This window comes from Ahaetulla prasina, chromosome 18 (genome assembly GCF_028640845.1).
Source record: "Ahaetulla prasina isolate Xishuangbanna chromosome 18, ASM2864084v1, whole genome shotgun sequence".
Lineage (NCBI taxonomy): Eukaryota > Metazoa > Chordata > Lepidosauria > Squamata > Colubridae > Ahaetulla > Ahaetulla prasina.
The window spans coordinates 3721278-3749200 of NC_080556.1; the positions used below are offsets into that span (position 1 = coordinate 3721278).

Below are 27923 nucleotides of genomic sequence, written 5' to 3' on the forward strand. Positions count from 1 at the left end.
AGATAGATAGATAGATAGATAGATAGATAGATAGATAGATAGGAATAGATATAGATAGAAATAGATAGGGATAGATAGATAGATAGATAGATAGATAGATAGATAGATAGATAGATAGATAGATAGATAGATATTGACAGATAGATAGATAGATAGATAGATAGATAGATAGATAGATAGATAGATAGATAAAGATATAAAGATATAGATTTATCTATATGGGCAGGGCCAACCCATTTTGACAATCACTGCCCTGGAGAGCCATGTTAGTTAACAGAAATTGGCAATTCGATGACTTGAATCACAATTTATTCATCAGGATTGTCCAATTGCTGTTTTTGAGCCAAATTGCTCAGATTAACTGTCATAAAAAAGCAGAGGGATGGGTTTGTTTAGTCGATTTCGCCCAACAGAATAAGCATCGGTAGGGACCAATGAGACCGCAACCTGCCGAAAGACATTTTCCAACGGAAGGACAAAATATGCGGATCAAGAAAGACAGGAGTCAAATAAACACAGTGCAGGCTTCAGTCAGTAATAATAATGGCACTTACCTGTGTGAGATCCATCAGTCCAAAGAGAGAGGGATAACATCGGATGGAGCCGAAAAAGAAAGGGGGAAGAAAGAGAAAGAAAAAAAAAGTTGAGTTTTTTTGGGTTCTCTCAAGGACATCGTTTTAAAAACTTAACCCATGTTACAGCAATTTTAGAGGTTGCAAAATTCCCAGGAATTATATTAAGCAACAAGAGTTCTTAAAAACTTCTGCTATTGCAGAATTTATTTCAATCCTAAATTGGCTTGATGAAAGCAATCCCTTACTAGGTGGATCTGGTAGTTTCTAAGATTGCTATGGCCAGGATATGTAATGTCTACTCTTTTAATATTTTTAAAAAAAATGGGATATCAAATAGCTTCAGTCCATTGGATGGGCAAGATACAAAAATACTCCGCACAAACCCAAAGTCCTTTTTTGCAACATTTTTTTTTTCGGGAACATTTTTTTATTCTCTAACCATTGGTAAAATGCTTCCCATATTATACAATAATCACTTTGTTCTTTCTCCTTAATTGCTAGTGTTAGTCTATTCCTTTCTGCACATTCTAATATTTTTCCTAATCACCTTCTCTTCAGTAGGAATCTCTCCACTTTTCCAATATTGTGCAAATACAGTTCTAGCTGCTGTTAATACATGAATAATTAAATATATATTTGCTTTGTTATAAGTTTCAGGCAAGATCCCCGAGCAAAATATTTGTGGCTTAAACATAATACGTTGTTTTATCGTCTTTTCCAACCACATCTTTATTTCTGTCCAATAAAATAAATAATTTTGTTCTTTGCTTCTCCACAGGTCCACCACATATGATAGTAAGATCACGGTATCTGGTGGCACTTCCAATGTTTAGCTTTATCAGCGACTGTTCTGAAGCACATTTTTTTTTTATTTACGTTTATATCCCGCCCTTCTCCGAAGACTCAGGGCGGCTTACAGTACGTAAGGCAATAGTCTCATTCTATGTGTATATTTACAAAGTCAACTTATTGCCCCCCCAACAATCTGGGTCCTCATTTTACCTACCTTATAAAGGATGGAAGGCTGAGTCGACCTTGGGCCTGGTGGGACTAGAACCTGCAGTAATTGCAGGCTGCTGTGTTTTAATAACAGGCTATCTTACAGCCTGAGCCACCACGACCCACATGGGCAAACAAACCGCTTCTCTTGCTTAAGTAACCAACAAACACGTCAGAAGGCTGATGAGAGGTATTTAACCACTGGACCAGGGAGGGTTGTAAAAGAAAAAAAAATTTAAAAAAAGGAGAGAGAACACAGGGCCCGTCTGGAGGGCGGTAATGAAATGCGAGATCCTGAAAACAGCCTCTCCCCCCCCCCAGAAAAAGCCGTAAAAAAGAGGAGAGAGCACGCAAAGAAGGTTGTGACCTCCTGAACTTTGGGTAGAGGACATGCGTTTTACAATGGCAGGAGTTTGGATGAAAGCATCGGACGGGGAAAATGGGGGCAGGACGAGACGCGAATGGATGGGAAGCTCCCAGGCGTTGAAACCGGCATTGGAGGGGCTCTGGGTTTGTTTGTTTGTTTGTTTGTTTGTTTAATTTAATTTATATATCGCCCTTCTCCTGAAGGACTCAGGGCAGTTTACAGCCAGGGTAAAAGCACAACTCAGAGAAGTTAAATTTTTTTTAAAAAAACTACTTAAATTAAAGGCTGAAGGAATATAAGACTATAATAAAACCCCAATAAAAAACTTCATTAAGCCAGCCCTGCACGATGAAATAGAAAGGTCTTTAGCTCGCGGCGAAAGGTCCGGAGATCAGGAAGTTGACATATCCTCGGAGGCAGCTCATTCCAGAGGGAAGAAGCCCCCACAGAGAAGGTTTAAATAACAACAACAACAACAACAACAACAACAGCGGAACTCGCCCCTCCCCTCCCAGCCACTCCTCGCCTGCCTGCTCCGGCTCCTTAAAGCCCCAACAGGAAGCAGTTGTTGGAGCTAAGCAGCCACCAGGAGAAAGAGTTGGCAAAACATCTCAGTTCAAATTGGATCTGACCGAGAAGGAGGCTCAGCAGAAGCACCTCACTGAGGACTAGGAGCATAGGCTTGCCAAGCAGAGGGAAGACCTGCGGGAGTACAAGGCCAGGTACCGGCGCCTGGAGGCTCAGCGGGCTGAGATGGTCAGCCGGTTCCAAGCCATGATGCAGCCCCACTGGAACGAGGCCCTCCCGGCTCTTTGCCACCAGCGACACTTCCCTCCAGCCTTCACTGAGGTCAAAGCAGACCCCAGGTCGGAATTTCTGCCCCCTTGTGACCCGCACAAAAAGACCCCAAAGTGGGGAGACTCTCGGCAGCAAGACAAACGTTCATTGCACGTATCCAGCCCAGGAGCCGTAGTTTGAAGACCCCTGATTTAGGGCAATATCAAAAATGCAAATAATTTTTTCTGCGGGCCGCCAACATTTTCTCGCAGATGAGCGCCGCTTTGGAGTATAAGTCAGACCCCCTCTTCTCTGTAACAGCCACTCAAGTTCTGGAAGAAGACTGCTATCACGTCACCAGTCTTGGTCCTTTCTCTTCGTCATACCCAGTTTCGTTATCTTTAGCCTCGGAATAATCCCTTTCCATTTTGGGCACACCATCTTCTTGGGTCTATTTTTATCCCTCCTGATTGCATTTCCCTTGAACCTTTTTGTTTAAAAACAATTCTACTACGCTGAAAAAGAGAAGGAATGCCACTATCACACTTGGTAACAAGGCTGGCCTTGGGGATCCCATGTTTGCTTGGGGTTGCCCAAGCAAGATAATGTCAGACTTCATTGAAAAAAGAAAAATGAAAAAAAAAGAAGACCAGGGCTGGTGAATTTTGTTCACAAACAGCAACAGTTAAAGACAAGAGAGAGGAAATCACTCAGTCCCCCTTCCGCTGTTAAGGCCATTTAATTATGTGTATTAAGCAGGGGGCCGGCATTGTTTGAGGTGTTTTTTACAAATCATAGGACCCAGGGCTCTGTTTATTTGCAAAGCTAAGCAAAAATTCCTACCAGGTAAATCACCTAGCTGAGTTTTGTGTACCTGGGAGGGGGTGGAGCGCAGGCAGGGCCAAGGAGAACCATTAGCAGAGTCTTCAGCTAGAGGATTCAGATGGAGCCACATGTTTTTGAATATAAATAGGGTTGTTTGGTGTTGTTCTCCCCACCCCCAGTAGAATTCAGTGGTCATCAGCAACCAGAAGCTCAAGTCGCTTTAGAAATGCTTGCTTGTTTTGTGGGGGGGGGGGAGTGTTGAGGGAAAGATACCTGAAGACCCAACCTTAATTCAGTCTCACACCTGGGAGGAAGAGTGCTTTGGGAGCATTGCCCCAAATAAATGGAACTCTGCAAACAATTTCTCACCTGCAGTACAAGTCATAAATAAGTGCAAATGAAATAGCGGTAGGTAGGCAGGTAGGCAGGCAGATAGATAAAATGGATGATAGATAGATAGATAGATAGATAGATAGATAGATAGATAGATAGATAGATAGATAGATAGATAGATAGATAGATAGATAATACCAAACCATTTTGAAAATCACTGCCCTGGAGAGATAGATAGATAGATAGATAGATAGATAGATAGATAGATAGATAGATAGATAGATAGATAGATAGATAGATAGATAGACAGAAAGACAGACAGACAGACAGACAGACAGATACAGATACAGATAGATAGATAGAGATAGATAGATAGATAGATAGATAGATAGATAGATAGATAGATAGATAGATAGATAATACCAAACTATTTTGACAATCACTGCCCTAGATAGATAGATAGATAGATAGATAGATAGATAGATAGATAGATAGATAGACAGACAGACAGACAGATACAGATAAGATAGATAGATAGATAGATAGATAGATAGATAGATAGATAGATAGATAGATAGATAGATAGATAGATAGATAGATAGACAGACAGACAGACAGACAGACAGACAGACAGACAGATACAGATAAGATAGATAGATATAGAGATAGATAGATAGATAGATAGATAGATAGATAGATAGATAGATATAGAGATAGATAGATAGATAGATAGATAGATAGATAGATAGATAGATAGATAGATAGATAGATAGATAGATAGATAGATAGATACCCTGTTTCCACCAAAATAAGACCTCCTCTGATAATAAGCCCAATCAGGCTTTTGAGCACATATCAATAAGGCCAAAAACATTTCAGGGTTCCAAAAAATATAAAGACAGGGTCTTTTTGGGGAAACACGGTAGGTAGGTAGGTAGGTAGATGATAGGTAGGTAGATAGATGATAGGTAGGTAGATAAATAGATGATAGGTAGGTAGGTAGGTGGTAGGTAGGTAGATATTTCAGTGTTTCTCAATCCCCGCAACTTTAAACTAAATGGGAGATATTTACATACAAATTCTTTTTCACACAGGGGATTCATCACCACAGCTAGTAAGGGCCACCACTAGGTGGCAGCCAAGAGACGGCGTACCCTTTACTCTTCGCTGCTCTCTGGTGGTCATCCAGATGGTTACAGCCCAGATCTGGTGGCTTTCTGGCGTGCCACCGGATGCACAAATAGAGAAATCTGTGTGTTTATCCGCCTGTAAAAAGCATGCTTCAATTCTTTTGAGGTTTACCCCAGGCGATTGTTTCCCCTTTGATTTTATACGTTCTCGGGAGCCCTATCGTTGTGGCACATTAAAACAAGGAATCCCTCTAGTACTACAGGGTGAAAAGGGCCCATCTTCAAAGCCTCCAAAGAGTGGGGGGGTCTCAAAGCCTAGAAGAAACCAACAGGACTGGCAGAGAACAACTCAACAAATCCAGTTTAGGGTTCCAATTGGTTCTCAAGTATATCTTCCAAGTTTCGGGAGACCAGGACAAACTGACAGTCCAAAAGACTTCAGAAGCAGAGAAATGCTCCTTGGAAGTCTGTTACTCCTGAGTAGACCAGTGTGCTGCCCAGAAGCCAACGCAATCCAGCTTAGCCGTGAGAGAGGGCCATTTGCATCACAGCTCGCTTATTTTCTTTTGCAATATTTCTATACCGCCGACGTCATACAGATTCCTGGCGGCTGGCTTTGCCCATTAAAAAAAAAAAATCCATACAGTCATAAAACCATCCCTCCGGCCCCCAACAAAACAAATAGGCTGGCGTGACGAGATGTCTCTCAAGCCCCAAACCACGTGGGAAGTTCCTGACACGCACTGTTCCCTTTCCAGGAAGAGTCCTGGCTTGAGCCACAAAAAGTTGGCTTGCTTAAGCGGTTCTCAATTTAAGCCGTGTGGATTTCGACTCCCCAGAATTCCCCAGTTGCAATCCACAAGAGCTTAAAATTGGTTGAGACATTGTGCTCTAGTCCCTTGCAATCGGCTTTTTCTTTTGGCCCGAGTCTGTAGATGGGATGTCTACCCTGATGCGACGTTGGCGGGACAGGCTTAAAAAATAATAATAGAGCGTTGGTAGAATTATACAGTTCCCGAAAGCCTGTTTGGTTTTGTCGGGCGGGGAAGGGGGTATGGGTTTTTGAGGAGGCAGAACAGGTCAAAGGCTTCCCTTGGATTGCTGCAGGGGTGAAGTCCAGCAGGTTCTGGAGAACTGGTAGCGGAGGATTTTGAGCAGTTCAGAGAACTGGTAGTGGAAAGTTTGAGTAGTTCGGAGAACCGGCAAATACCACCTTTGGCTGGCCCCAGAGTAGGGAGGGAATGGGGATTTTGCAGTATCCTTCCCCTGGAGTGGGCTGGGAATGGAGATTTTACAGGATCTTTCCCCTGCCACGCCCACCAAGCCACGCCCACCAAGAACCAGTAATAAATAAAATTGAAACCCATCACTGATCCTAACGTTATTAATATGGGGGGGGGAATGTAAAATATAAGGACATACTGAATGACAAACGGGCATTAAAAACAAAACTGGAACTTAGAAAGTCAGGGGATAGATATCGCACGGTGGCCTCATGCGCGGATACAATTTTGTCGTGAGAAAGACGCCAAAGTGCACGGTTTTAACAAAGAGCTAACAGAACGAGATCAGATATCGACTCGAACAGATGGTCCATTGGTGAAGAAATTATATTGCTCCTTATTAAGTATTAAACTCGAAAGCGAGGACTTTATGGATGTCTTTTGAGTTTTTTGGTGGGCGTTACAGAAAGCGCCTTAAAATGAATGGAAGGAAGAGCGTTTGGAAGGAGGCATGGACATGAATTGGAACATTGGAACATTGGAAAGGGGGTGCTATAAAGGTTGGCACCTTGTAATTAGGAGCATCCTCTGGTCGTGCGGATTACGCTCTGATGCTACAGACCCCAAAGAAAGGGTGGGGGGAGAAATAGCACACTTGTCCATCCTAAACCCATTTATTGCTGGTTTTGTGTGCCTCGTTCTCACCCTCTCCAATGGTGCCCGACTCCTTTGTGCGAAACTCTAGACTGTACTCTCCCTGGGGTGGGGGGTGGGGGGCAGGAACCGGTCCATTAGCACTCTGGAAAGCTCCTTATTGTGTGTCATGAATCATTAAATAATAACAATTTTGCTCAAGAGCCTCTCCACAAATCAAGTGTCACCGTGGAGGTTAAGAGCTGTGCCAAGACACTCAAACGGCAAAAGGTATCAATCAATTCGCACTCTCTTAAAGAGCCTTTGTTTCCTTTTTCTTTTCTTTTTTTCCCTTTTTTTTTTAAAAAAAAAGAAGGATTTGGGAGTTTGAGGACAGCTTTTCCACCGTCCCTCTTCGGCTTGGGTCTCCGACCTTGGCACCTTTACCGACGTGTGGGCTTCAATTCCCAGAATTCCTCAGGCAGCCATGACGGCTGAGGGATTCTGGGAACTGAAGCCCACCCGTTGTGAAGATGCTAAGGTTGATGACCCCTGCTTCTTCGGGATGCCTTCTGCCCCGCCGGCTGAGGAATTCTGGGAGCTGAAGTCCACAAGTCGTGGAAGTTGCCACGGTTGGAGACCCCTGCATTTTTGGGGTGCCTTTTGCCCTGCTAAAACGTGGGAGAGCTGGCAGCCACAGCAGCAGAGACGTTGCCCAAATACGGCCCCTTGCTTCATCCTGGCTTGCATATATAGGCCGCGTAACCACAGGCGGTGTATAGACTTTCATTGTTCAGGTGTTTCTCGCTCTCAAGCCAGGGCCACACCTAGACTCTCTGCCCAGCCGTGCCCTCTTCTGGGAGGAAGCGGGTGGGGGGAGGAGGCCCCCAAAGATAGGCACACCTGGAAGCCCACAATCCTTCCCCACCTAAGCTCACCTGGTGTCTCTGGAAGAGGCAAGAACGCACACCTGGAGCAAACGAAAACAAGAACGGGGAAGGGAAAAAAAAAATGCTGGGGCAGTTGAAACCTGGAGGAAACGTTTCCCACAAGTTACCCTGAGAAGCAAAAAACCGCAGAAGGGAGTTTCTCATTAAATGGAGGCCAGGAGGCCCGATGCCAACTTGAGCTCGATGCCTTCATGTTATCCCCCGCCTAGCCAAGCCCATGCTAATGTACTTCTGCTTTGACCTCAAAGGACCTCTTTCTCGCAAAGCCAAGGGACTTCTTGCCAAGCTTCTCCAGCCAAGCACTCGAAGGGTGGGGTGGGGTGGGGGGGGTTTGGTGGGGGGGGGGGAGAGCCCGACCAAGCAAGAAAGGAAAGTGCCCATCGGCGGCAGAGAGAAGGAAGGAAGGAAGGAAACAGTCGATGGGACGGGAAGATGTCGTCTCTTGGGCAAGGAGGAGGAGGAGGAGGAGGAGAACCCAGGCGGTCCATGTTGTGACTGGAGGTCTAAATGGGAGAGATTAAGGCAGGGGTTTCTGCGGTTTCCGGCAGACGGTTGTGACTGACACAATGTAAAGGGAGCCAGCCAGCCAGCCCTCTTCCTTTTCCTGTTTTGCTAAAGGCTCGGCAAACAGGGTGGAAAGCACCCTGCTTAATAAAGAGAAGACGGGGTGCAGTGGGGTGGGGCGGGGAGAACAACAAGACTGGAAAGGTGACTTCTCTAAAAATGCGAAGGAACCCCAGGTCAAAAAGGTGGCAAATGTTCCCAGGGTGGGAAAAAAAACTTGCATGGGGTTTATTGGGGTGGAAGAGCAGTGGTGGGTTGCTACCGGTTCGGGTGAACCGGTAGCGACGGGAGGCTCCGCCCACCTGCCCAGACCTCTTCAAAAACATCAAGAACCTTCTGCGCATAGGCAGAAGCGCCACACGCTCCCAATAGTGCCGGGATTTGAAACCCACTACTGTGGAAGAGTCACGCTGAAAAACATAAATTTTGGGGCTCAGTTGTGGCCGTTAAGTCGAGGACCGCCTGTAATTTTGACTTCAGAAGCGGAGGAAAACGGATAAGAGAGGTAATAGGGAGTTAAGATGCCTTAAATCCTTGGTGGGGATTAAGAGGAATAAATGAGCAACTCAGCTGCAATTTTAATAGTTTTGAGGTCTCTTATAGTGTGCGAAATTGGGGGTGTCCCTTTGAGCGTGGAGTGGTTCACTTATAGAGTCTACACTGGTAGTCCTCAACTTACGACCACAACCGAGCCCCAAAATTTATCTCCTTAAGGGAGATGCCTTTCTACCCAACTTGCGCTAAAAACCTCAAGACTGCAGCGGCCAACCTAAGGTGGGCAAAAATGTCCTTAGCCACAGGAAGAATATGGAAAGGCCTGCTGGCAATCCCATGGCAGAAGCAGAAAAAAAGATTCTTTCATAGAAAAGTGTTTGTTTTCCTCTACAGGACATCGCAGTAAAAAAAAAAAATTTCCCCGCCACCCGGCAGCCACAACGAAAGGGCCCAGAAAAATCTACCTGAGCCTTGGGGCCAAGATTCCTTCTTTTTAGGTAAAGCGTGGATTTTTGCGGTCCAGTTGAGGTCTGAATCCGACGCGCCTGGAAATCCTGGTGTGAATTTTGACCGCAATCCACAGCCTTTTTTTTCCCCCCTCCCCTTCCCCCACTTGTACCTGAGTTACCTTTGTGCTGCTAAAGATTAACAGGATTAAAATATCAGCTTGAAAAACGTGTCTAGAATCAGCTATCTTGGCCCATTAAAGGGAGGGGGGAGAAGAAAGGTGGAGTATCAGTTTGTGCAATAAATAGCAGTAGACAAAATAAACTATCAATTTCCAGAGTTGATGCAACAAGCTGGAAAATATATATTTTTTTAAAAAAAGTTACAGAGACCTCTGCTAGGAACAAAGCAGGTTTTTTAAACCCTTGTACTCTTTCGGGATGGAGGGTAAGGAAAACAGAGGGAGATTATCGTAGAATTGTTTTCATCAGCCCTTTTGCAAAAAAAAAAAAAAAAAGGGGGGGGGGGGGAGGAAAAATCAGAATTTTTTCATCTTTTAAAAGGGTCTAACTTTTAATGGAATCCATCTTCGTTTCTGCAGCTTAATTCAGAACCCCAGCAGTTCACTCCCCTCTTATATAACTAAAGCCAGTCACATTTATTTGCGAAATTTTGTTTTTCCTTTTTTTTAAAAAAAAAAAAAGATAAAAGAGATTCGTCTTTGTTTTTTTTTGTTTTTAACCAAAAAGGATTTTGATCTTGCAGGAAAAAAAATGTCTCGCGGGGCAATTTACAAAGATTCAAAAGAAGACCCAAATCTGGCAACTCTACTACTATGGTGTTGAAAGCCTCTGGAAACAGGGCAATATGGGTGTATTTTTAAAGCCCCTTTTTCAGGTGAAAATTTAAGGTTATTCGGCCTTTCCGCAACCCCACCTTTCTTTCCGGCAAAAAGACTGAAATCGAGAAAAAAGAGGTGCGGCAGTTTGAAAGATTAAAGTCTAATGCAACGGGTTATCATCTGCTTGTTTTAAACTCCCGTTCTTAGAAACTGGAGATTGATCTGGGAGTGTTTTTTGTTTTTGTTTTTTGGTATTTTTTTTTAACTTGGCCTTCCAAGAAGCTCTTTTATAAGGCACAAAGCCTTATAAACAGTCTCTCTTAATAAAGATTGCCTGGCAACGGGATTTTGTGTGTGTTGCAAACATTTACGGGATGAAAATCCAAGGTGGCTCTCTAGGCAATTAGGATGGAGGCCTGCAATAATGAAGTCCAGATGTGCAGCTGCGCATTCCAGAAAAAGACACCACTGGAAACCTGCCTTTTTTTTTTTTTTTTTTTTGCAAAGAGAGACGGAGGCCCAAATTTAGGCTGTCAATGGACGTTTGCTCCAGCCACTCTTAGGGAAACTGTCACACCATTTTAAAGGGCAGCCTCTGAGAGGGTTGAGAGGACTACAGTTCCCAGGATTCTTAGCCAGCCTGGGAATACTACAGTAGTGGCCAAAATTGTGGAAACCTTTTGGGGAAAGTGTATTTTCTAAAACTAGCTAATAACACCACTGTTGTTGTTGTTGTTTTTGCAGTAGTACCATAAAATTATATATCAATGGAAAGATAATTTAATCAAGAATGTAATGCAAGAGGTTTGATGAAGGATTTGCTATTAGAATAGCAGTTACAGCATGAAGAAAAGTGAAACAGGTAGAAAAACCGAGAGATACAAAAATGATCCCCATAGAAAAAAACGAGATATACAAAAATGATCCCCATGTCAGTTAATCCTCAGTTGGGTAACCTTTAGCGTGAATGACGGCCTTACAACGTCTTCCCATGGAGTGAACCAAGTCTTTGAGTTCTGCAGCTGTTATCATGTGAAACCAAGATTGAAGGATGGCTTCTATTAATTGGGTTTTATTGCTGGGTCGCTTCTGACTAACAAGTTTCTTTAGTCGGCTCCAGAGATTTTCAATGGGGTGAAGGTCTGGGCTATTCCCAGGCCATTCCAGCAGTGGAAGAGGATTATCTTGAAACTTCCCCCCAAAAAAGCGGTGTTCTTAGCCATCAAATCTCAAAAATACACTTTTCCCAAAAGGTTTCCACAATTTTGGCCGCTCCTGTATCTAGGAACAGCAGTTGTTCTATACAGCCAACATAGCTGGAGAATAAGAGGGCTATATTTATATAAATACAGGTCATCCTCAAAATTATGAGCCCAACATTTCTGTTGCTAAGTGAGACAGTTGTTGAGCGGGTTCTGTCCCCTCTTACGATCTTTCTTATGTTACTGAATCTGGCTTCCCCATTGACTTTGCTCATCAGAAGGTCGCAAAAGAGGATCACCACACACACACACACACACACACACACACACACACACACACACACACCCCGTCATAAATATGAGTCAGTTGCCGAGCATCTGAATTTTGATCATGTGACCATGGGGATGCCGCAACGGTCGTTAAGTGTGAAAGCCGGTTTATTTTTCAGTGCCGCCGTAATTTTGAACGGTCACTAAATGAATTGCTGTAGAGTTGAAGACTACCTGCAATAATTCATTGACGATTTATTAGGAACGACAATAAATAGTCACAACAATTGCATACAAACACCAAATCCGGTCCAAACATGTGGCCGATTCTGCGACAAACAATCATAATAAACAAATAAAAAAGAAAACAGAGATTGGTGACTTAACTTTGATTTTGCGAACATCTCAACTGGGAAAAAAGGTTGCCAGGTTCTGTGCGGGAATTATTATTAATATTTTTGAGAACTCCACGCTGCCTTTGGTTGGTCTTTGGCCTTTTCCAACTCTGCAAACTAAACATTTCCCAAGGATTGGCAATACCCAGTGTCTTGTCTTTTTTTTTTTTTGGGAATTTATTTGGAGAGGGCAGGGGCCCCAGACACATTGTCAATAGCCTGAATTGTCTTGTTCTACATTAGCAGCTGTGCAGAGAGAGAGCTGGGAGGGAGGGAAGGAGAGGAAGAAAAAAAAAACTCACCCAAAGGTTGAAATTGCTAACTCGGTTCTTTTTATAAAAGGATGAGTTGGCAACTCCGGCCAACCCGGCCCTGGTTTCTAATGTTCACCTGAAAAATGTGTGTGAGGGTATAAATAAAGCTTTGTGCTACGGGGGGGGGGGGGATTTCTAATCCACGTAGACCTTTTTCCTGCATCTGGCCTCCACTCACGGAGGGCAGTGAAATCAAGACTAGCTTGCAAGTCTTGTCGCTTCCCCCCAGCCAGGACACACAGAGCTGAATCTCGTACTATTTTCTTTTTCTTGTTTTTGGAGAAGGGTTTTTACCCCCCAAAAAACAAAACAAAAAATGGAAGGATTTAGCTGGACGGTGTGAACTTTTGACCCCCCCCCCACCAATTATGAGACATCTCAGGGGATGGGGGAGAAAGGCGTCTGGAGCGCTATCCTTGCCATTCCTCCTCTTTTTTTAAAAAGAAAAAAAAATGTGGATTGCGGGTTTTTACAACCTTCCACCATAAAACCAGGAACTTGCTCTGGCTCGCTCTGCACCCCCCCCCCTCCTCCATCCAGCTGCCCTATCCAACTACCACCCCCCCTTCTCATCTGGTGCGCACAAAGCAATATCTGAGATGGGATTGGCCAACGGAAAGCAGGGAGACCGCCTTGAGCTTGGAAACAAAGCACCGCCTGCCCTTTTAGTAGCAGTTTCCCCCCCTCCCCCAAAGAGCTGCATAAGGAGGGACCCTTGCAAATATTCCCCCCCCACCACCACCACCATTACAATCTCGCTAGGCTCATCCATCCCTGGTTGGGGAGGGGAGGGGTGCTGTGAAGTTGAACTGCAGCCCCCTGGGGAAGGGGAGAACTCCCCCCCACCCCGTCTCACACAAACACACCTTCCAGCGACAGTGGGAAGTTGTTGGGGTGTTTTTTTTTAAAAAAAAGTTTGCTAGGTGGGAAGCGATGGGAAACCCACCTTTAGATAGAAGAGCCAACCGACCTTATAAAAAAAAGCTAGATGAGCGAGTTGCTAAGAGGGTTGCTATTGGGTTGGTTATTGATTGACTGGTCAACTCTTCCAAAACAGGCCGTTAGTTTGAATTGAGGGCACCCAGATAAACCCAACTCAGTCAAAAGATATCCCCTCCCTTCCTCCCCTTGGATAGGTGGGTCTCTAGCCAGGTAAAAGTTCAAAAAAGTTAACCTTAATGCTATCCACTGTTTCTGCACAGCCATTCGCCTGGGACCATAAACAGGGTATAAGCCATCGCATCAATTTTTTTAAAGCCTTAAAGTCTCTTTAAATGGATGCGTTCCTTCCATTCCAGGGGCGAAATGCTCCCGGTTCAGCCAAATTGGTAGCGATGGCAGCCGGTGGTTCGGAGAACCAGTAGCAATGGTGGTGCGAGGCTCTGCCCACCTGCCCAGTCGTCGTTACTTCCTGGTTTTAACCAGGAAGTAACCTTATTTTTTTACCCTCTGCACATGCGCAGAAGGGTTTGCGCATGCCCAGAGGGTCCACGCCCGCACTTGATGCGCACTTCCGAACCGGTTGAGAAGATAAGAAGATTTCACCCCTGAGGGAGACTAATAAAAACAATTTATAGTCAGGAAAATAGAAGTATACGATGAAGCACAAAATGGTTTAAGAGGAATTAAGGGCATCTAAGATGGACCCTGACTAGACATTACAATTTCCTCATTTCTCTTTGCCAGAGCTTTTTCTCATATGGAAATACGGCACACGGGTGTTAAGGGGTGTTAATACTAAAAGGAAGCTAGAAAAGGCCTGTCAACTTTTATAGACACAATCTCTAGCCCTTCTAAATTCAATAGGCTTCAGAGTCTAACTTTCTGATTTCATGCATGGGAGAGAAGGACGAGAGAGGGAGAAAGGAAGAAAGAAAGAAGAAAAAGAAAGACAGAAAGAAAGAGAGAGAGAGAGAGAGAGAGAGGGAGGGAGGGAGGGAGGGAGGGAGGAAAGAAGGAAAGAGTGGGAGGGAGGGCAGAAAGAAAGGAAGGAAGGAAGGAAGGGGAGGGAGGGAGGGAGGGAAGGAAGGAAGAAAGAAAGAAAGAAAGGAAGGAAGGAAGGAAGGAAGGAAGGAAGGAAGGAAGGAAGGAAGGAAGGAAGGAAGGAAGGAAGGAAGGAAGGAAGGAAGGAAGGAAGGAAGGAAGGAAGGAAGGATTTTTGCAGAATGGGAAGAATGCGGTATATCAATTTCATATGTATAAATGTAAGCAGGGTTGCAACCTATAAAAAACGTAAAAAGACGCCGCGATGCTGGAAATGAATTCTCGCCACCACTGAAATTAGGGGAAGAGCTCAAACGTTCAGACACCCAGAAGGGCACCTGATCCAACACCAGTCTCTTCCAGCTGTGCTGGATTTCCGCTTCCGGTAAGTCTCAGCCAACATGATCAACGGTGTGGGGTAGGATAGGGGGGTTTTTTTGTGGGGGGGTTGGGGAGTGCGACGGGCAAAGACATCTGGAGAACACCAGGTTGAAGAAGGATGGGGGAAACGAAACCCCGTCGAACAATTTCATTGGAAGACTCCACAAGGCCGCCCACCCACCTCTCAAACCCCTTCTCTGCACTTCCTTCCATCCACCGTGAAGGCTTTCATTGATCGGAATGTTGGGTTTTTTGGGGGTGTGTGTGGAAAAGAACAAATCCTTTTCCAATGTGTCACCTCAGTTCAGGGCGCAGGAAAAACCGATTTCTCCTTTGCCAGCAAGCGCATTCCTTTCTGAGTCAGTGCAAAAAAAAAAACATATCAGCCATCCCCATTCATTTTCTCTCTCTCTCTCTCTCCCCTGAAGCAGCCATGTTGTTGTTGTTTTTTAAATGAAAGTTAATGGCCTATTCTTCTCCCACCCAGGACGAAGCCCTCCACCCATTTTTTTTTTTCACCCCAGAGACACTAGACAGAGGAGTGATTTACAACCCGGTGAAATTGTGTGTCTCCCCCCCCTCTTTCTTCCTCCGGCAGGGCACAAACATACCAACAAGCCATAAACTTTCGTCTGCCTGACCCCCCACCCCACCCCAAGTCCCTTCTCCCCTCGGCAGGGGAGGAAGGGAAAACTGGGCCTTTACAGCCCCAAAACAGGTCTCAGCTTCTGTCTTGGAGCAATCAAGGAAGGCAGTTACACCCAAATGCTTTGAGCCCCCTTTGCTAATGGTGCCCTCCCCCCTTTGCCTTTTTCGGGGATGCTTGCAGGGGGAAAGGGCAAGAAGGATAAAGGGTGGAGGGAGGGAGGGAAAGTGGGGGGGGGGCAGATAAGGTAGACTTGACTCTGCCTTTCCAAAGAATCTCCCTTGGAGCCTAGGGCCAATGGCTTCCGACAAAATTATGATACATCAGGTCTGGAACTTTCTTCAAAAAAATTATTTTCCGTAAATTATTTTTTCAAATCAATCTTAAAATCTTTAGTTAACTTAATCTTGCGAAGCTTCTTCTCTGGTAATACTGTACTGCAAACTAGGGCATACAAAACCTTTGCTAGACCAGTTCTTGAATACAGCTCGTCTGCCTGGAATCCGCACTGTGTCTCGGACCTTAATACAATTGAGCGAGTCCAGAGGCATTTCACGAGAAGAGTCCTCCGCTCCTCTGCTCGCAACAGAATCCCTTCTACCACCAGGCTTAACATTTTGGGCTTGGACAACTTAGAACTACGCCGCCTACGGTCTGACCTAAGCGTAGTACACAAAATTATCCGCTACAACCTCCTTACCCGTCAGTGACTATTTCAACCGCAATAATACACGAGCACACAATAGATACAAACTCAAGGTAAACCGCTCCAAACTCGACTGCAGGAAATACGACTTCAGCAACCAAGTGGTCAATGCCTGGAATGCTCTACCTGACTCTGTTGTTGCCCCCATAATTTTAACCTTAGTTTGTCTACTGTTGACCTCACCCCATTCCTAAGAGATCTGCAAGGGGCGTGCATAAGCGCACCAGCGTGCCTACCGTCCTCGTCCTACTGTCCCCATTTATTTGTATCCATTTCCTGTGTTTATATTCATGTTTATATTCATACCTGTTATCTCGTACACGTTTGACAAACAAAATAGATGCATAAATAAAATAAAGTAAAGGTCTTCGGTCCGAAAAAGTTGAGTTTTGCAGATTTCTACTTAGGTAACTGAAACGGGGGGTCCTTCCCTCCTTCCCTCCCCTCAAATTTCTTCCTGTAGCTTGTTTGTTTGTTTTACTTTTCTTGACATCATCCAAACATCTGTTTAACAGAAGGGCTGGCTGTATACTACTTTCCTGCCCCAGCTTATATAATTCAAGTCCTTGCACTAAATCAAAACAGTGCCAAAGAGCCTAAATACCCTTCCAAGATTCTTATTAAAAACACAGGAAATTGTTTACTGATTTTAAATGCGCAGGTCAGTATAATAAATAAGTTCACAGCGAGGTGTGCGGGTGGGGGGAGGGACACCTTATTAATTAAAAGTTTCGCGGGCAATTTTTTTTCTTCTGAAGACAGCCGGACGAAGTCTCTAGGACATTTTAGGAGGGCGCCTGCCAAATTCATTTTAATTTCTGGCCGCAGCCAATGATTTGGTCTTCAAATGGTGTTTTTGTCCTCTTTCTCTTCACTTCCTGCAGAACGTAAGCCGCCCTACTAATGTTGACCAGGTGAAAAAAAATGTAGCTTCCTTGCCAAGACTTTTACTTTTTGATAAGATTAAGAATCTGCCTGCTGAAAAGTTCTGGCTTTAATTCCTTTTGCCAGAAGTCCATTTAGGGAGGAAGCCAAAAGAGTTTAGTAATTCTCAGTTCAACCCTCTGCCTCACCTGCAGCTTCATTTAAGAACATAGAATAATAGGATTGGAAGCAAGTGGTGGGATTCAAATAATGTAACAACCTTGACCAGCTGGGTGGGCGTGGCTCAGTGGTCATGTGACCGTATGGGCATGGTCAACTCAACGTCACTCAGGTCGATGGGCGCTTCACTTTAGCTGTTACAATGTAATAAGGGTTAACCATAGAGGCAGTTTCTGTAAGCAGGGCAATAAGGATTAGGCTAGAAACACCACCAGAATGTTGCCTTCCTTACAGGATTAGTAAAGTGGAAAAAAAACAAAGTAAGATTTCTTCCAACAACCGGTTCTATGAACTGCTTAGGAAATTGACAACCGGTTCTCCCGAATAGGTGCGAACCGGCTGAATCCCACCAATGTTTGGAAGGGACTTTGGAGATCTTCTAGTCCAGCTGCATCAGTAGGAAACACTATACCATTCTGGACAAAATGCTGTCTAATCTCTTTTCTCTTTTTTAAAAACCTCCAAGAATGGAGTGATTTTGCCATAGCAAATGAACCTAGTAGTCCTCGACTTACGACCACAATTGAGCCCAACATTTCTGTTGTTAAGTGAGACACTGGTTAAATGAGTTTTGCCCCCCATTTTACCACCTTTCTTGCCACTGTTGGTAATTGAATCACTGCACTTGTTAAGTTAGCAAACCGGGTGTTAAGTGAATCTGGTTCCCCACCCCGTCGACTTTGCTTGTCCGAAGGTCGCAAAAGGGGAATCACACGACCCTGGGATGCTGCCGCCGTCATAAATATGAGTCAGTTGCCAAGCATCTGAATTTCGATCACGTGACCATGGGGAAGTTGCAACAGTCTTTAAGTGTGAAAACAGGTCGTAAGTCAGTTTTGTCCGTGCCGTTGCAACTTCGAACGGTCACGAAACGAATTGTCGTTAAGTCGAGGATTACCTGTATATGTGCCTAGCTGAATTATGTCCTTCTGAGTGTGGGTGGCTTAAACTCAGCTCAATGGGTCTTGGAATTAAGAGTTTTAAAAATAACCAAATAAGGAACCGATAAGGAACAAGGGAAGGTCTTCTAGGTGGTAATCTATTTAAAACTCCTAGTTATCCCTTGTTCAAACAATGTGGATTGTTTCTCTGCCTTTCAAGTCAAAGTTTCAGAATTTCAGAATTTTTATCTTCGGGAAGAACAACACAAAGGTTTTGCGGCTTGGTTGATTGTCATAAATGTCTACTCTTCTCTCTTTTTGTCTTCTTAAAAAGGCTGCCTTTTTTTTTTGGCTTGTCGATCGAAAGGTCAGCAGTTCAGCAGTTCGAACCCCTAGCGTTAGCGCTGCGTAACGGGGTGAGCTCCCGTGACTTGTCCCAGCTTCTGCCAACCTAGCGGTTCGAAAGCATGTAAAAAACATTCAAGTACAAAAATAGGGACCATCTTTGGTGGGACGGTAATGGCATTCCGTGTGCCTTTGGCGTTGAGTCACGCCGGCCACATGACCATGGAGACGTCTTCGGGCAGCGCTGGCTCTTCGGCTTGGAAATGGAGGTGAGCACCGCCCCCTAGAGAGGGGAACGACTAGCACATATGTGCGAAAGGAAACTTTACCTTCAGTAGCTGCCACAATTTCTAATTATGTCCTTCTCACTTCCATCCACCTACTGCTATTCATCTCCCACTTGTGGCTAGACTCCGTATAAAACATCCTACCTAGCACGGATGCAATACCAGAGACGCACGCAGGCCCATCACGTGTGGACACATCCCCACATAATCCTCTTTCAAAGGGCCACACAGGGAAATCAAATTCCCACCATTTGGAATTGCAAAAATGCCCCTCCCCCCCCCTGAGGAAAACTGTTTGCAAAAGGGGGGGGAACCCCAACCGCTTCAACTATGTAAAATTTGGGGGGGCATAATCCTGAATCAAAAACAAGCCTTTTTTCCCCCTCTTCCTTCTCCCCCCCCCCACCGCCCCCAAATGCTTAATTTGATTTGAATTTAATTTGAAATGATTTAATTTGAAAGACGACAGGAGAATAAGAAGCTGAAAGTGAGGAAGAGCATCGAGGATCGAGGTAGGGACTACTTTTAAGGGATTGCAGGATCAGAATCCATCCAACCCAACTTTCTGAAAGATTCCATTACGAGTATTTTCTCATCCCTGAAAAGACATGGCTGAAATTCTCCGGTCTGGAAAGGAATGCCTTTGCAAGGAAAAGCCCACCATCCCTAATCTTAAAACACCTCCAAATGAGTCATGAATTATGATGCGATGGTCTCAAAAAACTACAGAGAAGAATTTTCCCTTTGGTTAGCATTAGCAGGTCAGGGCTACCGAGTGATATAACCGCTAGATAGCAATATTTGGATTTTCTGTCCAATGTCCAGTCCTGACCATCAACACTGGCGATCCAACAACTTGCAAGGATGTCTACGGAGAGCCTCAAGTCATCCAAGACATGGTTGTCACAAAGGTGTGTTGTTGTTTTTCTTTTTCAAAAGACAACTAGACTTTCTTGTTTATTCCTTGAAGACCTCTATGGAGATTCTCCGTCATCCAGGTCACGGTTGTCCCAAAGGTGCTTTTTCAAGAGGCAACTGGAACTTTCTAGTTTTTTCTTTGAAAATGTTTCTTCTTTTCCTGGAAGATGTTTCACTCAGTGGTGGAATTCCCATAATCTTACCACTGATTCGCCCCGCCTGTGCGCCTTAAGCACATACGCCCAGCCTTCCACGCATGTGCTTTGCTTGCACGCGCGCCTTCCGCGCATGTGTCCGGCCTCAAAAATATGGCTGAATAGGACCTCTTTAGGCCAGTCTGGGTGGGCTGCTACCAGTTCGCCTGAATCGGTACGAACTCTCTGCTACTGGTTTGCCTGAATCGATACGAACTCTCTGCTACCGGTTTGCCTGAATCGGTACGAACTCTCGGCTACCGATTTGCCTGACTAGGTACGAACTCTCTGCTACCAGTTCGCCTGAATAGGTACGAACTCTCTGCTACTGGTTTGCCTGAATCGGTACGAACCGGCTGAATACCATCACTGGTTTCGCTTCTCATCCAAGAAGCTTCTTCGGTTCTGGCTGAAGTTCTGACGGACTGATCCATTCCCCACCATTCATTCAGAACTGAAGAAGCTTCCTGGCTGAGAAGCGAAACGTCTTCAAGTGAAAAAAAAACAAAGAAAGTCCAGTTGCCTTTGGAACAAAATAATAATAATAAATAAATAAAACCAAATCCGGAACACATCTTGCAAGGATACGCCGACAGTATTGGGATCTAATGAAGCCAACTAAAACTAACAAGTACATATAAAAAGAGATGTAGCAGATGGGAGTGAAATTAGGAACAGTGTCTAGAAAGAAAGGAGAGAGAGAGAGGTCGCAGTTAAGGCGAACACTATACATTTATGCATGTACTGACTCACAGAAGTGGGGGAGGAAAAAATGACAACCTGCCAACCTGCCACATCCTGGAAACAAAACTCATGATGAGCAAGATTTCACTTTCCCCGGAGACTGCAAGCAACTGGGGTGTGTGTGTGTGTGTGTGTGTGTGTGTGTGTGTGTGTGTGTGTGTGTTTTAAAAATATGCCTAAAAGCAACATCCCATTCCCTTTTGTTATTCATAATTTGGAAATTTTGAGTGTGTGGAAGCTCTGCTCTACGAAAAACCGAAGTCCTGAACAGCTGATTTCTCATGCAGAAAATCTGCCTTTTCCATTTAAGAACAGAACAGAATCAGAACCAGAACCAGAACAGAATGACAGAGTTGGAAGGGACCTTGGAGGTCTTCTAGTCCAACCCCTCTGCTCAGGCAGGAAGCCCTAGACCATTTCAGACAAATGGTTGTCCAATCTCTTCTTGAACACCTCTAGTGTTGGAGCACCCACAACTTCTAGTGGCAAGCACAGTTCCACTCATTCATTGTTCTAGCAGTCAGGAACTTTCTCCTTAGTTCTCTCAGTGCTATCGCTATTCCCATGATGCAGTAACGTATTTAAAAGAAACGTTATTTTAAAAGGGTAGGCGGCCTTATCAATAAATATGAATTGCAAATTTGATGCCAATCCATGTTTTTCAGCTACAAGGTAAAATCAAAAGAAGAGCTAGGTCTCATTCGTCAACTTCAGGTTTCAGCTTCGTGCTTCTTGCTCCCAGAAGCACGAAGCTGAAGCCTGAAGATGACGAATGAGACTTCGTCGAAACGTCGCCAAGACACTTCCAATTTTACGTGGGAGAAAACCCGAATAACCAAAGACCTACACACACACACACACACATATATATACACACACCCTATCTGTCATACTAGGCATAAAGATGGCCTTGAAAAAGACATGTAATGGTTCTTTAAGTAAATACCAGAAGGAAGAAGGGACTGAGAAAGTCAAAAATGACTCAATTTGGCTCTTTTTGGTATAAGACAGGTGGGAGGGGGGGAGATTCTACCAGGTTTTCAGGATTTTATTATTATACCTTGAGTACTAAAATACATTTTCCAGTAATCCTAGTGGAGTCTACTTTCCTGTCCGGTCTACCTGAAACGGCTGGTGGGTTTTAACGTGGATTTAAGAATTAATTTAAGTCTTTACAGTTGTTAATTGAAGAATTAAGGACCGAGGACTAAAGATGTCGTTTCCTTTGATGATTAACCAAAGATGTTGACGGACTCTTCATAACTGCCTTTTCTCTCGGATTTGTTCTACAGCCACATTTATCTAACTTACTTGACTTGGGTTTTGGTAAGCCACAAAAACAAGCCACCTCCAAACAAAATTAATCACTGACTAAGTCGAGCGTGCCGATGAACCTGCAGGTCTACACCAAATCAGGTTCCAGGAAAGAAACATGTGTGAACACAATTATTCTCTATTCCTCTGGTTCAATACCCCCCCCCGACGCTAATCCCTAAAGTATTTCCTTTTTAATTACAGTCCTCCATGCCAAGCTTCCTTCCTGATTTTCATAGCTAGCCAAGCACTAAGTCCGAATTAACCTGGCACAGGTAAGAACTTGAATCTGCATCCAGCGGTAGCAAAGCTACATACGGGAGCAATTCCTTTGGGGCTGCCAGCTTGAGGCTGCTGAACCATCATGATTAACCAACTAGTAAACATCTATCTACAGCAGTGGCTCTAAGCAAAAGGCTGTCTATTTTAAGAGTAGAGTAGAGTAGAGTAGAGTAGAGTAGAGTAGAGTAGAGTAGAGTAGAGTAGAGTAGAGTAGAGTAGAGTAGAGTAGAGTAGAGTAGAGTAGAGTAGAGTAGAATAGAATAGAATAGAATAGAATAGGAATACTGAAAGAGTAGAGTAGAGTAGAGTAGAGTAGAGTAGAGTAGAGTAGAGTAGAGTAGAGTAGAGTAGAATAGAATAGAATAGAATAGAATAGAATAGAATAGAATAGAATAGAATAGAATAGAATAGAATAAGAATGACTGAAAGAGTTGGAAGGGACCTTGGAGGTCTTCTAGTCCAAACCCTCTGCTCAGGCAGGAAGCCCTAGACCAGTGATGGCTAACCTTTTTGCCATTGTGTGCCAAAAACGGGAGGAGCACCGGGGGGGGGGTCGCGCGCACACGTGCCCACACCCATAATTCTATGTGCCCCGCCCCACCGTGCTACCCCTGCTTTTGACACACAATGGTCTGGTGGGCCCAGTATGTTCATTTGTCGCTCTCCACAGGTTCCAGAGCCTTTCTAAGAGTCTCCAGAGTCTTTCTAGGAGTTTGGGGAGGGCGAAAACAGCCTTCCCCAGCCCCAGGAGACCCTCCGGAGGCTGGAAATGGCCCATTTGGCGACTTCCGGTGGGCCCAGAAGTGCCGAAAAAACAGTTGGCCAGTGTACACATGCGCACCAGAGCTGAGCTCATGTGCCCACCAATATGGCTCTGTGTGCCATCTGTGGCACGCGTGCTATAGGATCGCCATCACGGCCCTATACCATTTCAGACAAATGGTTATCCAATCTTTTCTTAAAAACTTCCAGTGTTGGAGCATCCACAACTTCTGGAGGCAAGTTGTTCCACGGATTGTCAGGAAATTTCTCTTTATTTTGAAGTTGCTTTTCTCCTTGGATCAGTTTCCATCCATTGCTTCTTGTCCTGCCCTCAAGGTGCTTTGGAGAATATTTGGCTCCCTCTGCTTTGGGGCAGCCCCTGAGATATGGGAAGACTGCTATCCTGTCTCCCCTAGCCCTTCTTTTCATCAGACTAGACATATCCAGTTCCAGCAACCGTTCTTTATACGTTTTAGCCCCTCCACCTCCCCTAATCCTCTTTGTTGCTCTTCTCTGCGTTCTTTCTAGAATCCCAACATGGCGACCAAGATTTTGCTCTGATCCCAGAGCAAAATTTTCAGAGGAAGGATGGGCCTGGGTAGCCATTCTTCCTTTCCCTGCGTCTTCAGGGTCTATTGAGCCACTGATCCCCCACCAACCATCGCACTGCAGAAACATTTAAGAAAACTGGGGGGGGAGGGGAAGCCCTGCAGAAAAAGATCAAAGTCATCCCACATCATAAGCTTATGGCAGTTCCGTTAAATGCAATAGGAAAAAGGGGTGGATCCGCTAAGGGAGCGTGGGAAGATTTGGGAAGCCATGAAGACAGCTGTAGAGGGAGGTTCAGAAGAGGGGGAAGAGTTGGTTGAAGCTTGGTAGGCCCATTTCTGGGAATTTCCGTGTCTTGACCCATTGGACAGGTAATTTGAATATAATTTGAACAGCTAATTCTCACAGGACGGTCTTATGTTTGAGACATACAAGCCAGGTTGTATGGCTGTAGCGTTGTTACTATCCCTCTAATCTTCTTTGCTACCCCTTCTTATTGGTATCATTATTATGATTATTATTACTCTTGCTTTGAAAGAGAGACACGCAAGACAAAGTTCTTGTATTTCTAAAAAAAGTACATTCTATTCTATTCTATTCTATTCTATTCTATTCTATTCTATTGCACTCTTTATTCCTATTCTATTCTATTCTATTCTATTCTATTCTATTCTATTCTACTCTACTCTTTATTCCTATTCTATTCTATTCTATTCTATTCTATTCTATTCTATTCTGTATTTTTATTCCATTCCATTCCATTCCACTCCTCTCTACTCTACTCTACCTTACCCTACCCAAGTAGTCCTCGACTTACAATAATTCATTTAGTCAACGTTCAAAGTTACAACGACACTGAAAAAAGTAACTTACGACCGTTTTTCAGAGTTACAACCTTTGCAGCAGCCCCACGATCATGTAATCAAAACTTTCCTGCTTAGGTTCTTACTTAGGCCCGTCGCTGTGTCCCAAGGTCATGTGATCCCACTCTCGCCATCTTCCTGTGAAGCAAATGGGGGGGAGCCCGATTCACTTAACAACCAGGTTAGTAACGTTTAACAGCCGCGGCGATTCGCTTAATAGCCACGGCAAGGAAGGCCATAACATGGGGCAAAACTCACCTTAACCAATGTCTCACTCAACTGCAGAAATGTTGGGCTGGATTGTGGTCACAGGTCAAGGACTACCTGTAACACCCCCACCCTCACCCCTCCACTCGCACTAAGCTGGGAGCGACTAAGGCAGAGCCATCCATCAGCCCGTTAAAATCCCGCTAAGTAAGTGAGTTACGTCAGGCCTCCCCTTGTATACGGGACAAGGCAAGGCCCCCAACTCAGGCATCACATTCAAGGTTCAGAGATGGTCTTCAGCCGGTTCGTACCGGTACAGGCGAACCGGTAGCGGAAATCGTGTGTGGGCCCGCTCACCCGCCCCGGTTCTATGACAGGCAGGTGAGCGAGCAAAGGCGCACACAGAGCGAACCAGCGGTAAAAATATTGGAAATCCACGGCTGGTTCCGATGGGCTTGAACAGGAAAGGGGAAAAAAACCCACAACATGCACTAACGGACACCGCTGCCCAACCCAGGCGGTGGCGGTTGTCAGCTTGGCCTCATGTCTCAAACAGAAACCCTTCACAAGCCTTCCCAGACATCCTCGTCAAGGGAGGAGACACAACACAAGCAGCAACTCATTGGCGTTGCCTGAGATGAACCTTCCTGGGTTTCAGCGGCCCTTGGGCAAGTCTCGGCAAGAGCGAGGCTCCTTTCACATGAGTAAAAAGTCAAAATAGCTCACTCCGTGGCAGAGGAGGGGTTTCGGGGTCACTTGCTTGCAATCTGCCCTGTGTTTCTTTTCTCGCTAAAATCTCCAATCTCTTAGGACAGGGGTCTGCAACCTTAAACACTCCAAGAGCCATTTGGACCTGTTTCCCACAGCAAACACCGGGAGCCACAAAACCCTTCCCGTGCCTGACTATTTCTTGAGTGGCCACAGAACTAGCATATGTAGTTGAACTAAACGTTCCGTTTTCTTCCAAAACTTTTCTTTTCTTGGATTTATCCGTGGTTGGCCAACTGGGGGTTGAAAAGCTCAATAAATTGCGTGCTGGCGGGTGTTGCACATTTGGGGGTTGTGACGGGTATTTTGAGTGAAAGGGAGCCGCAGCAGAGGAACGAAAGGGCCACATGCGGCTCCAGAGCTGCAGGTTGCTGACCCCTGTCTTAGGAGGAGAGAGTTGCTTCCTAAATGGACAGCAGCTTTCCTTCAATTAAAAGGTAAAGGTTCCCCTCGAACATGCATGCTAGTCGTTCCTGACTCTAGGGGGCGGTGCTCATCTCCGTTTCAAAACCGAAGAGCCAGCGCTGTCCGAAGACGTCTCCATGGTCGTGTAGCTAGCATGGCTCAACGCCAAAGGCCCACGGAACGCTGTTCCCTTCCCACCAAAGGAGGTCCCTATTTTTTCTACTGGTATTTCTTACGTGCTTTTGAACTGCTAGGTTGGTAGAAGCTGGGACAAGTCACGGGAGCTCACCCCGTTACGCGGCGCTAGGGATTCGAACCGCTGAACTGCCGACCTTTCGATCGACAAGCTCAGCAACTTAGCCCCTGAACCACCGCGTCCCTTTTTTCCTTCAATTACTCCTCCCTAAAAACCCCCAAAAATAAAAATAAATAAATGAATAAGAAGAGTACAGACCACACCTCAAAACGAGCCGTATGATGGATTCAGGTAGGACATGAAACTGTTAATGAATTAATTAAGCCAAGGTAAGTTTCTCAAGCCACGGTGGGGAAACCATGGCCCCTTGCGGACTCCAACTCCCAGAATTCCTGAGCCATTCCAAATTCTCATCCTCGTTCCAGTTCTCCCAACCTTTGGAAGGTGGGAACAACTCGAGCCCGATTCCACCACCTGGCAGCCCCCTTTGTGAGCTGCTCCATGGGAGGCACAACCTACCTGTCCTATCTGAATTGGCAAGGATTTCGGCCACAGGTTGAAAAAATATAAAAGACTTCCTCGCGGCTGCCCCACCTTGTCCAACCGGCTCAGCTGAACGAACAGGAGGGAGGCTGCCTGCCTGCCTGCCTGCCTGCAGTGTTTTATGGAGTGTGTGGAGCTGTTAAAAGCCAGGAGGTTCAAAGCGAGGGTTAGGATTCACCGGGTGGGAGGGAGTGAATCCCACCCACTCCCCTCCCCGCACCAGAGTGGTCACAAAATGCATTCCCATTCAGGCTTGACCTTAATTGCAAGCTACTTCCAGAAGATGCTGGGACACAGATGGGAGGAAATGCCTTTTTAAGGATTTTGAAAGGGGGGGGGAAGAGAGAGAGAGAGAGAGAGCGAGCAAGCACTGCTCTGTGGGTAATTAAATTAATGGTTTAGCCTCCAATGTGATGTTTTAATTCTTTCCTCCCGTCAGGTTCAAACTTTGCAGAAATCCAAGGGGAGGGAGGAGGAGGAGGAGGAGGAGGAGGAGGAGGGAGAATCTGCACCCACTGTTTATTGCTCAGAAACAGGCATGTCCAGGCTTCCATTCCCCAACCACCACCACCCCGCCCCACAATACCAAAAACCACACAACACAAAACAAAACCAGATGCAGCAGCCTGAGAGCTTGATCTTAGACAACGTATAATGCTACCGCACTTATTCTCCCAGTGATAATTTAGGTGCCAATAAAGACGTTAAAAATAGGACACTGCTTTCAAGAAGTTAGCTCCACTTAAGGGACTGCAAAAAGGAGGGGGAAAAAGGGGGGGGGGGGAAACCACACAGACACAAAAAAAGCCTCTTGATCCAGATGGCATTTCAATCTCGCAAAGATTCACGGATAGTGCAGAGAAAACTCTACTATCTATCTATCTATCTATCTATCTATCTATCTATCTATCTATCTATCTATATCTATCTATCTGCCTATCGTCTATCCAATTATCTATCATCTATCTATCTAATCTCATCTGTCTGTCTGGCTATCGTCTGTCTGTCTATCTATATTCCATCTAATCTTATCTATCTAATCTCCGTCTGTCGGCCTGTCTGTCTGTCTGTCTGTCTGTCTATCTATCTATCTATCTATCTATCTATCTTCCATCTAATCTTAACTATCTAATCTGTCTGTCTGTCTGTCTGCCTGTCTATCTATCTATCTATCTATCTATCTATCTATCTATCTATCTATCTAATCGTATCTATCTAATCGGTCTGTCTATCATCTGTTTTAACTATCTGCCTGTCTGTTTATCTGTTTATCTATCTATCCATCCATCTATCTAATCTTATCTATCTAATCTGTCTGTCTGCCTGTCTATCTATCCATCCATCTATCTAATCTTATCTATCTAATCTGTCTATCATTGCCTTACACAATGTAAGCCGCCCTGAATCTTCGGAGAAGGGCGGGATATAAATGTAAAAAAAAAATAAAAAAATCTTTATGTTGTATCTCTCTGCCTATCTGTCCGTCCATCCGTCCATCCATCCAT

General features: G+C 44.9%; 1 protein-coding gene and 1 long non-coding RNA gene across 2 annotated transcripts in view; both read right to left on the reverse strand.

Moving 5' to 3' along the window:
• Positions 1 to 27923, reverse strand: part of SKI (SKI proto-oncogene) — a 132083-nt gene that overhangs the window by 62227 nt on the left and 41933 nt on the right. The window lies entirely within an intron of this gene.
• Positions 266 to 27790, reverse strand: LOC131187086 (uncharacterized). The gene is made up of 3 exons (XR_009152487.1): positions 26395 to 27790; positions 24386 to 24437; positions 266 to 554 (listed from the first exon to the last, which is right to left on the reverse strand). It is a non-coding gene; the product is annotated as an uncharacterized LOC131187086 (long non-coding RNA).